Source organism: Agelaius phoeniceus, chromosome 3 (genome assembly GCF_051311805.1).
Source record: "Agelaius phoeniceus isolate bAgePho1 chromosome 3, bAgePho1.hap1, whole genome shotgun sequence".
Classification (NCBI taxonomy): domain Eukaryota; kingdom Metazoa; phylum Chordata; class Aves; order Passeriformes; family Icteridae; genus Agelaius; species Agelaius phoeniceus.
The window spans coordinates 13,665,874-13,682,974 of record NC_135267.1 but is presented as its reverse complement, the minus strand read 5'-3'; the positions used below and the strand labels follow the sequence as shown (position 1 = coordinate 13,682,974).

General features: G+C 37.1%; 1 pseudogene; it reads right to left on the bottom strand.

Annotated features, from left to right (window-relative positions):
• Nucleotides 1-9,281: 9,281 nt before the first annotated feature.
• LOC143693513 (uncharacterized) lies at nucleotides 9,282-11,467 on the bottom strand (annotated as a pseudogene).
• Nucleotides 11,468-17,101: the final 5,634 nt, after the last annotated feature.

The following is a 17,101-nucleotide window of genomic DNA, read 5'->3' as shown; positions in this document are numbered from 1 at the left end:
GGAAGATGATGTCTGGTGGAGAGAAGCTTTGACATGTCCTCTCACATGAACTGTTCTGTCAGACAGCTTAGCATTGTTTTTCCTTAGAATTTAAATATTTTACTTTAACCTCTTCCATATGATTTGAGGTACCCCTGTGATAACATCCTGTGCCTTATGTTTTATAATTTCCAGCTCATCCTCTGAGATCTTCAATTACTCTTTCTGCTGTGTGTATAAGATATATTTACATGCTGGGGAAGGGGAATGATGAAGGGTTACTACAGTTGGATGTAGCATCATCTATCCTTTGATTTTCTGGAGGTGAAACATCACATGCCCACTCATGGTAACTCGTTACTTAGATATTATATCTCTGTCCCCTAGATAAACCTCTAATAAATTAATACATACACCTCTTCATAAATTAATACTAATTAAACTAATACCTCTTAATAAATTAATATATACTTAATCTCTCTGCTCTGTAGAAAAAAGGGTTCTTGCCTCTTCCATGACTTTCACATTAGATTAATTGCTTTTTGGGAGGATGGGGGGGAGGGATGAGTTGGTGTAGAAAGGTAAGAAGGACCTCTTTTCTTCATTACAGAGTCTCCTGGAACTATTATGATTAATAATGCCTTTCCTGGCTGAGTATGAAGATCTAGCAGTTTTCCCCCTTCTCAAATTCTTTTTTTTTTTTTGTATCTGTCTCTACCTCTCAATGCACTATAAGATTATTCACTTTAAATAAAAATACAGAACACAATATGAACTTGCTAAAAAAAATTACAAGAATTTTGTAGCTGGGTTTTAGAGACAATGTAAATGTCACATGACTTGAACCTTGTACTGCTAAAGATAGTAGGATGATCCCCTCAGTAACAATATCAGACAGCAGAATCTTCAGTGGGGCAGTAATATATTGTTGTAAACTGATGTGAACAAGGAGAAAATCTGAGACAGTGAGTAATTTGTGATTACAGTCAGTTACTTGGCTTCCCTCATTTTTCCCAGAAGTTAAGCTGTAAAGTCAATTCACAGTCAAACCACAGAATCTTACATCAGCAGATTAACAGTTCTAAGTGTTGGTAAAGCAGATATTTTCTGAAGTTGCCTTGAAATGCTCTCTGATTGCTTAAATGTCCTTGGTAAATTAGTGCCTGCCAGAAATAAATACGTGCTAGGTTGTGGTTTTTTGTTTGCTTCACATTGTTATAATTACTGTTGCTATTTTTATAATAGAAATACTCATAGAAAGAGTGGAAACAGAGAAAAGGGGGCAAGAATAGATGTCTGATTAGTTAGTTTTGAAGGGATTTCCAGGGAAAGCAAGCTGCTGATCAAACAGCATTTTGTCCCTGTTGATCACAACAAAAATATCTGTGTCCAAAGTTTAAAGACTAAAAGATACATGTTGAAATGAATAATGTTTTCAAAGCAAACAAACAAGACTCATCTAGGGTGTTCAAATGTTATGGTTTTATCCTGGTGATGCTTATGTCCAGCTAGGAGTGAGATGAAAAACTGAGAGGAAGACTCATATGAGTAATCATTAATATCGGTTTAAAAAAGAAAAAGGAAACAGTCAAAAAGAAAATGGAGAGTCAAATTGTGTTCTGACAGTGATTCATTCAGCATGATTTATATTTTTAGAAGTCTAGAAAGTCCTTGTTAGTGTTCTCCATTCTTTTCATACTGTCAGTAAAAGCAGCAAAGAAGAATGTTATATCCCAACTATTAGGAGATGAAGTTTCAGAAAATTGTGATGCACATACTCTGAATGTTTTTTCACCTTTTGCAGCTCTATAGAAAACTCATATCACATTTCAAAATTTATGTTGTGATCAGAGAAACAGACAAATTTCTTAATCTTTTTGAAAGTTAGGATGAACACAATCACTGCACTCAGGAAACAAGAGCAAGAAAACTCTTGGCAAGTTTAGCCAAGACCTGCATGCAGAGACAGGGATGAGCAAAACTGTTACACCTGTTCAACCATTATAGAAAAATGCAAAATTTTGAACCAAAATCTATAAGCCTAAATATTTGGGGATATTAAAATTGCTTAATACTCTCTCTAAAGTGGTCATAATTACACAAAATTGTGAAATGCCTCCCTTCTTTACCCTGCTTCTGAGGTGAGAATCTTAATCTATTAGACAAAAGCCAGAAGGTGCTGGAACAATTATTTTAAAATTTAGTCCACAAAACTATTATCTACCTTCAATTATGAGAGTGCTGTTGTCTTAACTATAAATTACTACCCATTAATAATAATTAAGAAAACTTTACAAGAGAAAAACTTAATACTTGGCTTTGTAAATCATCAATAGCATCCTATGCAATCTATTAGCATACTCAGAAATTTTAAGTTACCTTGAGATTTGCTACAATGTAGTTGAAAAATACACTTTTTAAGATAGATAACATTTAAGATACTGAAGACATTCTGTTTTGATTGAAGAATAGAACTATAAATCCTTCCAGGAAAAATGAAAACCTCTAAGAACACTTTTAGTCACAGAGTGGCTGACTCCCAACAGAATTACCTACAGTCTTCTAATACTGCTTCAGAGAAACAAGATGTCTTCAGTTTTGGAAAGTATTGATTGTGTGTGGTGTTATGCAAGTTCAGATGTTATGCAAGTTCAGCAAAGTACATTCCCAAAAAAGTAAGACTGCGAAGAGGAAAATTAGTTAGCCTTGCTCAAATACACAGATATAACACAGGACAAATAAAGAAAACTGCTTCTCATGGTGCAGACATTTAAATATAGCAGGTTTATGTGTAAATTAATTTCATTGTGTCCACATTTATGATGTATTTTTATTTTTTTTTTTTAGGCCTAATGAGCTCATATAGCAAACATATATATCTAGTTGTCTTTTCTTTGAAATTATTTTGAAGTTACTTGAAAAAATTATTAATTGATAATTTCATACTGTAACTTGGAATTTATTTGCAGAACTATCTTCTAGTTTATCTATTTTGGGAGGCTGAAAACCAAACAGTGTGAAAGACCACTTTGGGTATAAAGACAGTTCTACACACCATTTTCTGCTCATAGTAGTGAGCAAAATATAACTCAAAGAATAAAATGTTGCATTAAGCAACAGAAATATGAGACAGTTCTCAATGTTTACTGATCAGCTGAGATATTGCTTTACTCAGAACAAACATTAGCTCTTTGGTCATGCTCTATCTTCAGCATGAATCTGCAGTAATGAATGGTGAATACTCTTCAGTGAATAGTGTCCTATTCATTATGGCCCAATATCAGTCTCAATTAATTGGCATTCTAATTTTAAATTCAATGGAGGAGCATCTTAATGGACTTACTATTCCTTAAAATTTCTTTTTCAATTTCAAGATTTTTTGCCTTTGTTTCCAGACTCTCAATTCAGTGATTACAATATACTGCTCTATTAAAAAAATCTTTGTAGAATCATAGAATCATAGAATATTATGAGCTCGGTGGGAACCATCAGGATCATTCAGTCCTGGCCATGCACAAGGTTCCCTAAGAATCACACCATATGTCTCAGGGCACTGTCTGAACTCTTTTTGGACCCTGCCAAGCTTGGTGCTGTGACCGCTTCCCTGGGCAGCCAGGTGAAGAACCTTGTCATGGTATCTAACCTAAACCTCCCCTGACATAAACTCATGGCATTTCCTTCCACTGGGCATGAAGTGAAGAGATTGGTTCTTGGCCCTCTGCTTTCTCTTGTGAGGACGTTAAAGACCACAATGAGGTGTCCCCTCAGTCTCCTCTTCTCCAGGCTGGACAAACCAAGTGACCTCAGCTGTGGCAGTGTGTTTTTATAAGTTTTGCTGTTGTTTTATTGTAAAAGTTAGTCATTCAGTGTTAGTTAGGTATGATGGTTCAGTCCATGTACCTCTGTTTTATCCCCTCATGATAGTTTCTCCCAAGTTGTTGACTCCTAAGCTTTCCTGCCACTTGGCCATCACACAGTGTGTCCATCTCCCTGTTCCTCCTCTCCTTTCCTTGTATGGCCCTGTCAATCCAAGTTGTGCTGCCCCCCACTCCTGTCTATCAACCCAGATCCACCCATTTTATTCCAGAATGTTCTATGTCAATCACCCTGCTTCTAACAGTTGATTTGTTCTTAAGGCTTCTCTTCTCCCCTCCCCTGTGTTAACTCCGCTGGTTTTCTCAGGTTCCATATTCCTCCCCAAGTGGTTCCCCATTGGTTGTGTGATGTTCCCATCCCTTAGAGTGGCTCCCTTTAAGAACCCTAGCCAAACCCTTTTTCTTTGTCATTCGTTCCTGACCTGTTCCTGGGATAAATCATCTTTGCAGCACAAACGAGCGTCCTCTGAGTGTTCTTGCTTTCAGTCCTTTGCCTTGGTATCCTCGTGGTGAGCTGCTGCAGTGTCACCCACGCCACTGCACTCGCTGCCACCTGAGAAGCCTTGGCAGAGGCTCAGGGGCAGCCTCTCCTGTGTATTCCTCCGGTCACTCAGGCAGCTTTTTTAGGTGGCATTCCACTGCTCCGTGACCGCAGGAGAACCACACTCAGCCACTCCATATAACGTGCCCCTTCCAGGCTGTTCGCCAACCTGTTTAGGAAAATTATCGTAGGCATGAAAAATACAGAGAGGGAGAATTAGTTTAATATAATGTAGATAAATTTGCAAAACCCACGGGTCAAATTTCAGAAAATGTTAAGCATTCCTTCCCTGAACAACTAAGAGTTTTTAAGTTCTCAAATTAAGACAATTTTTTAAATTAAAATAATTGTTTAAGAATCCTAGTTGTGGCTTGCCTTGAGCTGTGGCTGTCACTCCTTTGATTCATTATACTTCTTTTCTAGCAGTGGTAGTTGTTCCATAACTACTTCAGCTTCAATCATTTTGCCACAACTCCTTATGAAGTTTTTAAGATTACCCTTCAAAAAAGGCTTTTGAAAGGTAATCTTAAAAATAACTGCTTTTAAATAGCTGTTAAAGGAAGGATAATCCCAGATTCAGTATAGTATCTTAGTGTAGGATGTATGTTTAATATCTGTCTACTCTTCTCTCTAGGAGTCTCATTCCTCCTATAATACTGTAGCATTATATTTTTACGTTATAACAATAGTTTTATATGTATATATCAAAAATATTTGAAGTATAGGCATTTTAATATCTGTATATTCTAATGTTTCTTCATTGAAGAAAAAAAAGGATTAACATATAATAATTTTAAAATTGAGACATTCTGAACTACAAATGTTAGACCCAGAAAAATTTTGAACGTTTTTTTAACACTTTAACCAATAAGTCTGACTTATTATTAGCCAAGTTTTGAAGAACATGAAGCCTGTTTCACATGGGATAATTTATCAGTATTAGGACACTTCAGTTCAGTGAAAAATTCATACACTATTAAGAGTCATGTCTGGGATTATATTCCTTTACCAATCAGTAATTGGTTTTAAGAGTTGAAACCTGTATGCTGCTGTATGGTTTCACCTAATTTCCTTAGTAACATAATGACACAGTCTATAAGTAACACCGGCACTGCAGCACCAATCTCCAGTCTTTCTTCACAGCAGCTATATAAAAAATGTTGTCCTTTAGTGTAATAATTCCATTACATCTACCCTGGTTGGTAGGTAGCTCAGTGGATAGAGAAGGATACTACCCATCTTGAGATTTGTGCCTCCAAGAGAAGTCAGATACTAATATCTTTATAAAAGAACCTCAAAAGTCCCTGTAAATTTGAATCTGGGGATTCAGTGACCTTCTCCCACTTGATCTTTATTCCTTGTCCTCTCCTCTCCCAGAAAAAGGTCTAGGATGGAGAATGGTATCATCAGTTAAAGTTATCTCCTCAAAAGAGCATGGGGGAGCAAAGGAAGTTAATCCCTATGCTCCTTCTAAGTTAGTGGATTATAACAGACAGTTGGGGCTGAAAACCAGAGATGATACAGACTGGATAAAAGCTTGGACAACATCTTAGAAGTCTGTTCAGAAGCAGACACACAGGTGTTCAGAGAAAAGTGCTTTGAAACTGAGGGTATGAGAGACATCATCTCAAATACTGTTACTCTTTCAACTTGAATCCTCTTACAAAACCATACAAGTTTGCCTGTATGAACCACAACTTATGCAACACATTTTTCTACTGATGTGAAAGTTTAGCAAAGCAGGTTCACATCCAGACTTGAGTTTGGCTGTGTGAATGTCCATCCTGATCTTGGTAATCTGCAGAGCTGTTAACTAGTTGCCAAATTAACTCATTCACTGAGGCTGAATATTAAGTTGCTTCTCCAGTTCTGGCCTTACCACTCTTCATAATTTTACCTCAAAACATGAGATACACACTGATTTGTGTAACACTGTATCTGCCAATTTACATTTTAAAGTCAGCTTTTGTTTTAGGCCTTTGTAATTCATGGGCACAGGAAAGGGTAAAAAACTAAAATATATTTCATTTGAAGGAAAGTCAGAAGCTAAGCACTAAAATACCTCTTTTTATTACAAAGTGTGAGTTCAAGACTATTTCAATATAGCAAAGATCCCTAGCTATTACTTACTTTAACAGGTTACACCAAAAGTCCTGGCTTTATTACTGTTTGTAGTCTATTTTGTTCTTTACACAGACAGTTCCAGTTCACTCCATCAGTTACTTACATCCACCAACTTTAATCTGCTGTGGGGATTAATGAACAACACCTGATACAATGACTTCCCAGAATGCCTGGAGCTTTAAACACTTTTATTTTTAAATAAATCACACCATTAAGCAGAATAAAATAAAAGGGATCTGTTGCTGTATTCCGCATCCTGAGCCTATAGAGATCTGACAAAGAGATCTCACATGTAACAGTGGCTACAGAAAAATAAACCCTTGATTGTTGCCAGATAGTTGTTGTCCTAGAGAAAAATATTACCCACATCAAAAATCTAATAAACCTCTACCTGATCAGCAAATTTTGCTTCAAAGTGGCATTATATGTACTTTATTCGCAAGTAAATATTTTATTCTTCCAGCATCGGAAATACATTTCCAGTATACAAATTTCCTGACTGAAACAACAGAATGGGGATATTTTTTTAATATGTTGTCACTCTGAGCACTGAAGCAGAGAATGATGGGTTAAAGTAATAAACATACTAGACCTGAATAATGTAACTGATTCCACATTCTAAACAAATTTATATATTTCCATGCTTCATAAATCAATTCCATTCATTTCTTTTCCAACTCTGAAATCTATTCTTAATTTCAAATGGTGTTTTCTGAGTTCTGTATTTCATAACCTTTCCATATAAATTATTCTTTCTCCATGTCCATCTTGTGCATTACTTACCCTTTATAATTTTCTTAGATTTTTTGCTAGTTGAATTGCTATTCACACAATAATCTCACAGACCTCTTATTTTTAGATTGTTTAGGGAGAAATAATTGAGAATAATCAATATCGGAGTTTTGAATGTCATTGGTTACTTTTGATTGAATTCCATGAAGCACATAAGGTATTTTGTTCCAGAAGTGAATCAGCTCAACTTTTCTGTTTTGGTTCAAATAATTGTGTTTGCAAATGTCTATGAATATATTTCATTTAAATGAACTCTCTGAGGGAACAATCTGCTAGTAAACCCTTGTATGATAATACTCAGTGAAGGGAATGCAGAAAGCTATGACTGAAGAAGAAGAGAATTTTATTTACAATTTAGAACATGCATGCATGGCTGTATTTTTATTATTTGCTCTGTTCCAGTTTCACCTAATGAAAAGAGATAAGCCTTTACATTAGAATTTTTGCTGTAATTGTAGGAACTACAAGTATGGAAGTTTGTCAAGAATACAAGTTTCCCATTGGCACTTGTCAAATCAGATTTCAAATATTTTAATAATAAATATTATTACCCAATAATATATGCAATAATCACCAATTCAAAGCTCCATTCCAATCTGTGCAAATAGATTCTGAAATATGCAATATCATATCCCAAGGCAATTCTATATTTAGCATAATAAATTTTATAAGAATCCAAGGTCATTAAGAACAGCCATTTAAATAACATTAATCCTTGGTTTAAAAGTCATAATAGATATTTGGAATCTAACTTGTCCTGGTATATTAAATTCTGATCTGAGTTGTTGGAAAAAAGTACAGTGAGCGTACATGGCAGCAGCAAGAATATCTGGAAATTTTTCTCCTCTTCATTGGCACAAGGAAGCTGGTGGAAAACTTACAGATGCACAAATGTGAAGAGCCATAGAGTGTATAAAATTAAGTTAGCTGGCATTTGTTGCTAGCTAAACTGCTGCTAGCATAGTCCAGGGTAAGGATGTAAAAAGGGTCTCTCCATAATATCCACAGATGTTTTACTCAGCCACGTGATGGGATTTTTTTTCTTTTTTTTTGTGAGTTCATTTCCCAGTGATTAATAATGTGAGACTGAGACAGACAGGATCTTACAGCTTTATCTGAAGGGAATATTTTTGTTTAAGCAAACCTGGATTCCTTCCCCATAGAAGTTTACTTGTCATAACAAAACAAGAATCCAAATCTTTGTGATCCAGGTGGCAGCTCTGGGAACCAATTTGATTTCCCACCTTTGGAGACCCATGAGGCAGGAAGGGGGAACCCCCAGGAGCCTTCGCTGCCAGGAACGTCCTGGTTTTATCAGGAGCAAGGAGGCCACCAGGCACCACTAGCCACAAAGCAGACCAAGATCCCTTCTCAAGTCGGGTGTTTGGCTAAAAGAACCCATGTGGAAGCCAGTGGAGCAGCAGAAGCTCTGCACAGCACTCGGGGTCTCTGGAAGCCCCCCAGGAGGGCACTGATGGATGAGGATCCGGTGGATCCTGAGCACGGCGAGGCCATGGGAAGCAGCAAGGGTTGAGAGCCAGCTGGGGCTGGGAGTAGAGGATTTGGGAATATACACACAGACTTTACAAATGATGCCACATTTTTTATACAAATCACCACTGGTTATTTACACCTGGCCCAAGGACAGCCCTGGCCACTCCTCAGCTCTCCAGAGGCTCCGGCTCCATCTTGAGCTTTTTGCTTCCCAAAACTTGTTATCAAACAACTCTCTCTCTCTCTTTTGCTCACAGGTGGTCCTTTAATGTACTTCTCTTCTGCCTTCTCATAATCGCTGTCATCCATGGCAGCAGTGGCACAGATGATGGCCTCAGGTACAAGTACATTTGAGATTAATCTGATGCCATTCCTCAGGATCTGGTGCAGGTTCCTGGTCCATCTTCCTGTACACATCCTTCAGGTACCCAACCACCAGGTCCAGCTGATGCTCATCTTCTAAGTCTCTACACAGGTCACGTACACACATCTGCCCCATCCGGGTGTTTTCCACCCTCTGCCTCTCTCCTCCCATCCAGCTGCTTTGCCAGGCTCTCACTCTGACTGCTGATGCTTTTCTCCAACTCATCTGAGGCAGTTTCACAGGAGGAATCCAAAAATGTTCTCCAGCCTGAGTTCCTGTTTTTCTGGAAGGTTCCATGGTGCCAGATTTAGAAGGGACAGAGGGAGACCCTCCTCAGGAGCTACCTGTGCTTGATCCTGGGGGGAATCATCTCTTCATGTTCTTTTTCTTCCTTGCTGACTGTTACCAGCCTCTGGCTTACAGGAGACTCCATTATTCCCCATTTTGGGCTGGATTTTCCTCTGTCTAGGTGATGATTTTGGTTCTGTTTTTTTGCAGTTATGACTGTCAGGGGCTGGTGCCACACTGGAGACCCTGGCCCTGCACCTGGTAGGTTTTGTTCCACCCCCATGTGTTCTGGCAGGGCTTGCTCCACTTCCAGGTGCTCTGGAAGGGTTTGTGCCACTTCCAGGTGCTTTTCCACTCTCCCCTGGAGCCACAGAACCTCCCTGGCTGCGTGCTTTGGGATCATCCTTCAGCCCACAGTTATCCTGGGGTTTTCCTCTTGGCAGCCTCAGGTTCTGACTTTCTGGAGCAAGAGCACAACAAGAAGCTGTGGGAGGGGGTGGGTGGGGCAGATTTCTCTTGGGAAAATTAGGGATTTGGTCCTTCTGCAGGTGGCGTTTGACTGCTGGGGTCAGTCTGATGGAGAATATCCAGGGAATTTTAAGGGAACAGTGATATTGCAACTCCTCCACGGCCACACTCATGCTTTTGTTTTGCTTTGCTCCAGGGTGGAGGCGATGGCTACAGGCATTGACCAAGGGCCTGAGCCCAGTGCCTACAATGCCAGATCAGGCATTGAAAGTAAATGAGAATTATTTTCTGTGTTCTTTTCCTCATTAAATGAATTAACAAGTAGGTTTCTGTTGCCATCAGATGATACTACAATGAGCAGAAGCCTTTGACAAAAAATTGTGGTATAGAGGTCCTTAAAGTTTTTAGAGCAATGCAGACATGATAATGATAAAATGATAATCATGGTAATGATAAAAAAGCTGATGTGCTTTTTTATCCAATATGTAACATCAATCTTAAGGATTTCTGACACTACAGTCCTTAAAAGAATAGCAACCAACTAAAAAAAAAAACAGTTCCATGTCTTTTAAATCTGGTTCAACTCTTCCTCATTAGAAGCAGTTGAAAGACTGGTTAAAAAGCATGTAGGCAACACTTTTAACTAAAGTCAACATTTGTTTTGGGAAAAGTGTTTCAAGAAAGCTATGGACCAGCTGGAGAAATCCAGTGATAAATAACAGGTAAGATCAACAGTCTGAAAATCATGATGATGAGGATAGACAGGAAAAACAGCCTTAAGGGTATGCAGAAGGAAAATGTAGCAACTGTCATCAAATATGCAAATTATTGCTGCACACAAAAGAAGGCTTGAAAAATCTGCTCTCCATATCTCACTTGGGAATAGGACTAGCTAAAGTGATTTATATTAGACATTACAAAAGAAAAATTAAATGTCAAACATTTAAAAAAATATTACAAACATAAATATTGGAAAAAAATAATCTCTGGAAGGGTCTGGATTACCCATTATTAGAGATTTTTACAAACAGGTTTGGTGAACAATGGTAAAGAATAACAAGCATAGAAGCAGACGCCAATTTACTCTAGAGAAGAATCTGTTCCTATAGCAAAACTCTTTTGGATCATCTGTGAAGCAAACATTCAGTCTCTCTCCCCCCCTTGAAATCAGTGCTCATTTTGCTTTAGGAGTATAGAAAGTCTTTAAAGATCCAGCACAACTAGAACAGGTTGTGGAGGAACTTTGTTTCAGTTGAAAGCTCATTTTTATTATTATTTCATTGGCTCATGATCTATAAAGAGATAGAATTCCACTGTGCATTCTGCTGGAAATATTTTGTGGAATTCAACAGGAAACCATGCTTTGATGCAGACTTTTCAAGTAATTTCTGCTTTGATGTCTAGTCAGAGGCAGTAGAAGGCTGCATGTTTACATGTCTAACTTCAGAAGTCTTAAACTGTTGTGTAAGTCTACAACAATCAATTTAAGTTCCTTTCAAATTTTTTGGGCAGAAATAATCACTTACACACAGGACAAGCCATCTTGTCTCAAACAAAATGTTTAAAATATCTAAACCAGGCCAGGCCTGTTTTCCTACAGGAATGACATATATCTCTTTGACTTCTCAGAATTCAAGGACAACCACATCATATTTAAGCAGTAAAGTCTTAAGATACCTGAATTGTTCTACTGCTATCCCTCTAAGTTTCATCCTGTGTCTCTTTTAACCACCTCCCCACCTTGTCTTCACCCAGGTGAATTATTTCAGTCTCAAAGTATGGTTATGCATGGTAAAATTAACAGAATGACGCAAGTTGAACAAACAAAAATTATGCCTGTATGAAATAAATTCTAAGATTTCTCTCAGAAGACTGTTTCTACCATTTGCAGCTGTAACATAAATATCTTTGTAGGGTGCTCACATGATCCACACATGGGGTGATCTAGGTAGCCCCAGCTCTTGAGGCAGGACTGTGACTCTGTGGGGTGTACTGTGCACACATTTTTTCCCTATATCCAAATTAAACTGCCAATGATGCAATTTGAGGACATTTTCCTTTGTCCTGTCACTTGTTACTTGGGAGAAAAGACCAACTTCCACCTCTCTACAACCTTTCAGGCAGTTATAGAGAGCAATAAGGTCTCCCTGAGCCTCAGTTTCTCCAGGCTAAACAATCCCAATCCCAGTTCTCTCAGCTGCTCCTCAGGAGATTTGTGTTCCAGGCCCTCTGCCAGCTTCATTGCCCCTCTCCTGACGTGCTTCAGTGCCTCAATGTCCTTGTAACCGTGTGACAAAAGGAAGGCCACTATCAGCCAGGTTATCCAGAGAATTAACCAGAAGAAGAGAAATTCTGTTGAATACAGTAAAAGAAATAGAAATGCAGAGGGATCCAGCCTGAAAAGTGGTATAGAAGCAGCATGGACAGTTGAAAGGTGAGGCAGCAGCCCATGGCTAGAAAGAGGACACCTGCAGGGGTGCACACCAGGGCAGGGAGCGTTTGCCACTGCCCAGTGACAGGGAGGAGCTACCTGGGACTTGGGGTGTGCAGGGGATGGGGGGAGGAGGTGCTTCTGGGGACTGGGAGGTGTGTAACTGTTTATTAATTCTCTCTAAGGGTCTGGTAACGTGATTTATCTGTTATATTACCAATATTGATCCCAAGTCTAAAGTTAACTGTGGATTAATTACATGCCATTAATAAATTAATAAAATATTTCGATTCCAATTCTGGAGTAAGCTATGAGAACTCACTTGTTTTTCCTTGGTGTCTACCTTTCCTAGGAAAGGATGCTTAGCAACCAGCTAGAATGAGCAGTGAATCATTTGTACACTGGAAATAATAAAGGAAAACCCTATTCATCAGGAATGGTGAGAACTTCAAAATGTTAAGAATTGTATATTGGAGTAATTAGAAGTCTCACAAAGTAGCCTGAAAGACCTGGGAAAATCAAAGGAATTACTTCCACATTTCTCTCCTCTGTATTTGCAGTATTATTAGACTAATTTTTTTTTATTAATATATCATTAATACCCAGCCTTGATATCAGCACACACTACTAATAGAAATAGAACCACACTTTTGTCTTAGGCATGTATGCTGGTGAGTTTTCTTTTGTATTTCTGGCATCTTTTAATTTTCAGTTTTTAAGATAATTTCTCTCAGGGGATGACTTTAATTTGATCCTGTTATTCATATTGCTCATCCAGACTTAGGAATCTGGGATGAGGGAAATGGGAGGGAAGCACACAACATTTTTTTTCTTTCTAAATGAAAACCAGATCTGTTCAAAGATTTGACTTGTACTTGAAGAATAAACATACTTTACCACACTCCAAAGGAAAAAAAATACAATGCTTAAGTTGTTATAATGATAATTACTTGCATTAAAAAACCCAAACCCAAAAAACTCCCAAACAAGCAACCTCAAAAAACCCCAATGAAATTAAAACAGGCAGAGCAACTGATGTTTTTCCAAACTCTGTTTTCCACAGAAAAACAAGTAAATGGTTAAAGGCAGGATTAAGACCCTTCCACATTACAGTTTCTATCTGTGATAACATATCAGTCATCTATGCAAATTTTATCTGTGTGTGCCTAATCTGCACACAAATATATACACACCCAAAGGTACACACACCCTGGAAATGAAGGCAGGGTAGAAAGACTGCAAAGTTCCGAGGAAGTATGTTTAACAAATAAATGAATAAATTAATTCTCAATATTTGTGGAAACAAGAATGGAAAATTTTTGTGCAATCCTTTCCTTAAGTCATATTTTCCTAGCCCACCTGGAAGTGTTGGTTAAGGAGTGTTTAGACCATGTTAACTAAATCTTTAGAAAAACCATAATGAAGTCATATTCCAGAAACTTGTTTTACATTAATGCATTCTTTGTTCAAATTGGCATCATAATGTATCTAAATAATTAGTCTGTGTAGCATTGCAGGAAAAAGATTAAAACACAAAAAAGCAATTCCTTGACCTAGTTAAATAGGCTCTCTAGTTTTGCCACTGCCATGTGTTCTATGCTCATGAATCAGGACCCTGAATTACAAGAGGAGCTTAAAGATCATACTTATATTTTTCTGTATATCAAATTCCATTAATAATATTAAATCAGGCTTAAGGAGGTTTGATTCGCCTCCTAGTTTTCAAAGATATAACCTTAACATTTCTATACTAAGTATAGTCATTTAATTATTTAATCTTAAGTAACAAACTTCAGTGCTGGAACATTCTCTCAGGCTTTCCTTTCCAAAATACAACTTTAAAATAATACTAGCATGAAAACTGAAGTTCTTGGAACAATTTTGGAACTAGACTAAAAGAGGGAATATGATTTTTTTGAAGGGTATGTGAGACATGCTTTTTCTGTTCCAGAGACACACAAACACAACTCAGAAGAAAAGGACTGTGTCTGACTTTTTCTCTGATCCTAGGCCTGTGGCAGCACAGCTTACTAGGCTATCACCAGGATTTATCAATTTTAAAATATGCTATTGAAGGCACTCAATTTTTGATCATCATCAACAAGATGATCTCTATTACAACGTTTGCTACATATAAAATATGTTTGTGCCTGCATCTATATGAAGCACATACCAAAGTGGTGGTAGATGCCCCATTGCTGGAAACACTGAAGGTCAGGTTGGATGGGGCTCTGGGCAACCTGAGACAGTTGAAGATACCCCTGATCATTGCAGAGGGGTTAGACTAGATAATCTTAAAAGGTCCTTCTCAACCCAACCTGTTTTGGTCTTCGATGGCTCTATGAGTCCAAACAATTTTTACTGCTGTATTAAAGGTTCTGCTATTATTGTTAGCTCTGTAATCTTAATGTATATATGTTCTCTGAAACAGCCTTTCCTATGCTGCACTGCTATTACAACTCAGTAATAGTTGACTTTCAATACTTTCATTTGTTTACTTTCAAAGCTTTTCATGATTGTCAAATGACAGATCTGTAGCACTTGTTCCAAGTTTATCAAGAAGTCCTAGCACCCTTCCCATTTCAGCAGTTACAGTAAAACTTCATGGACTTCACCTGCCATAATATAGTGGCTATAGCTATGTGTAAAGGCAATTTCTTTTTTTTTCAGAACAAATGGCCATCTGGGAAACGAGAAAGCAAGTGTTTAGAAGCATTCACACTATGCTTCAGGAAACGTTTTCACCTTACGCTAAGAGCAAGCACAAGATGAAAAAATGTCCAATATAGGTGAGTTACAAGTCCTTGTCCAAAGATGAGCTCCAGAATCTCTTGCAAAAATCTAGAAAAACAATCCATGAAGCTACCCTCTAAGTCTTTTAATTATCCCTTACTATTATAGTTTATTTCCCCCAAGTCTATCTTAGAGGACAGATTTTAGCTATTGAGTGACTCTGAGATATTTAAGAGAAACATACTAATCTTATTGGGTAATACTATATACAAATATGATAACATAAAAAATTCATAAATTGAGCCTATAATCACCCAGCACCCATTGGAAGTACATTCTTTGTATAATAATGTGCTCTTCAAATCAACATTTTCTTTTGTTTTGTCTGAACACATGAAATGACAGTTTTCAGGAAAATCCAACTACAAGCAGACAGAGACTATTCAAACATATATAGAGCAAAGTTTTCCTGGGTAATTTAATAAACTTAATTTAAAAAAAATACAGCAAATTTAGTGGCATGAGTTTGAAGAAATAATTTTAATGCTAAGTAACAAAACTTATATTTCATTATTGATATTTTGTTTGCTTATTTTAACAGTTCTTTTTTCTCAGTATTGGTGTGTTCATTTTAGTGTTTTTTTGAGGAAGAGGATGTTTATATTTTCTTCTAAAATATGATGGTTTAAAATATTTTTTCTTTGAATTCCTCACTTCATCGGCAGATTTCCCTGTTCCAATAAATACTCTAGACAACTCAGAGCAAACTTCACATTAAAGGTGACCTTATCAACATATCCCTGCTTTCACTTATTTAGTTATAATCAAAACCTGTTCTGACACATGAAAGATGTTCTCATTATGCAAAAAATGTCTGGACTGGCATAATAATTTGAAAGACATCCAACAACTTCACCCTGTTGCTAATACTGAAATATCTCTTCTCACTACCTTGCTGCTTGATTCTGTGTATTTGAGGTTCAGTGCAAAACCCACAAAGGGTTTTAGTCATGCTCATTTTACCAGTTTCATCATCCTATTGATTTTTTCCCAAAATTGCCCTAAACAAGTACAATCTGTAACACATCAGTCAACAGATAGTTGCAGTATATATAATTTTCTTCTAAAGAAGAACAAGTAAACTCACAACAGTAAATATGAAGAGACCTACACACCTTGAAAATATAAGGTACTTTTAAAATTCAAACTTTTCATTTTACAGCTTAAGTTAAATTTCCATTCTTGATGATCCATAGCCATTTTCTTGGTAGATCAGTTGAAGTTTTGTGAGCAAGATCTTACTTACATTCAAATGAGAAGTTACTTAGCTCAGCATTTCAAATTTAAAGAGGTTCAGACATCTTCAAGGGCATGATTATAATACATTGTTCTTCCCTTTCTAAATGAACATTCTTTTCCAGAAGGCATGTCAATAGATCCTTATGATATCTTTGGTTATGCTTCAGTTCTCTAAATGATACCTGAATAACTGTGGGGAAAATATTCAAAGACATTTGGATATCTAATTCCTTCTAATTATCAAGTGTAAATGTGCACTGCCAGTATTTCAGTGAGATAAAATGTGTGTTGTCTGAATTACAAGGCCAAGACTTTTAAGGATTCAAAGCATTTTTAGATCAAACATTGAAAATTTGCACTTAGAATGTATTTCTTGTTTCATATTATCTCAGTTATAATTATAATATGAAACATAATTTCATATTATCTCAGTGTTTAAAATTTTAACATATAATTCAACATAAAGAAAGGGGAAAAAAAAGCTTTCACTGAGTTCACAATGACAATAACTGGCAGCCAGAATTTACATATTCAAAAGTGATGCTCTACAAATGTGATATATGCCCAAAACTATGGAAATATTTGTTATACTGGCAATGATATTGGAAACTTATTTATCTATAACTAGAAGTTTTTTGGAGTGACATGGGACTGTTGTGTTTATCAGGCACATGCAGTAAGTGCTCATGGAGTCACTTACCATAAACTCCCAG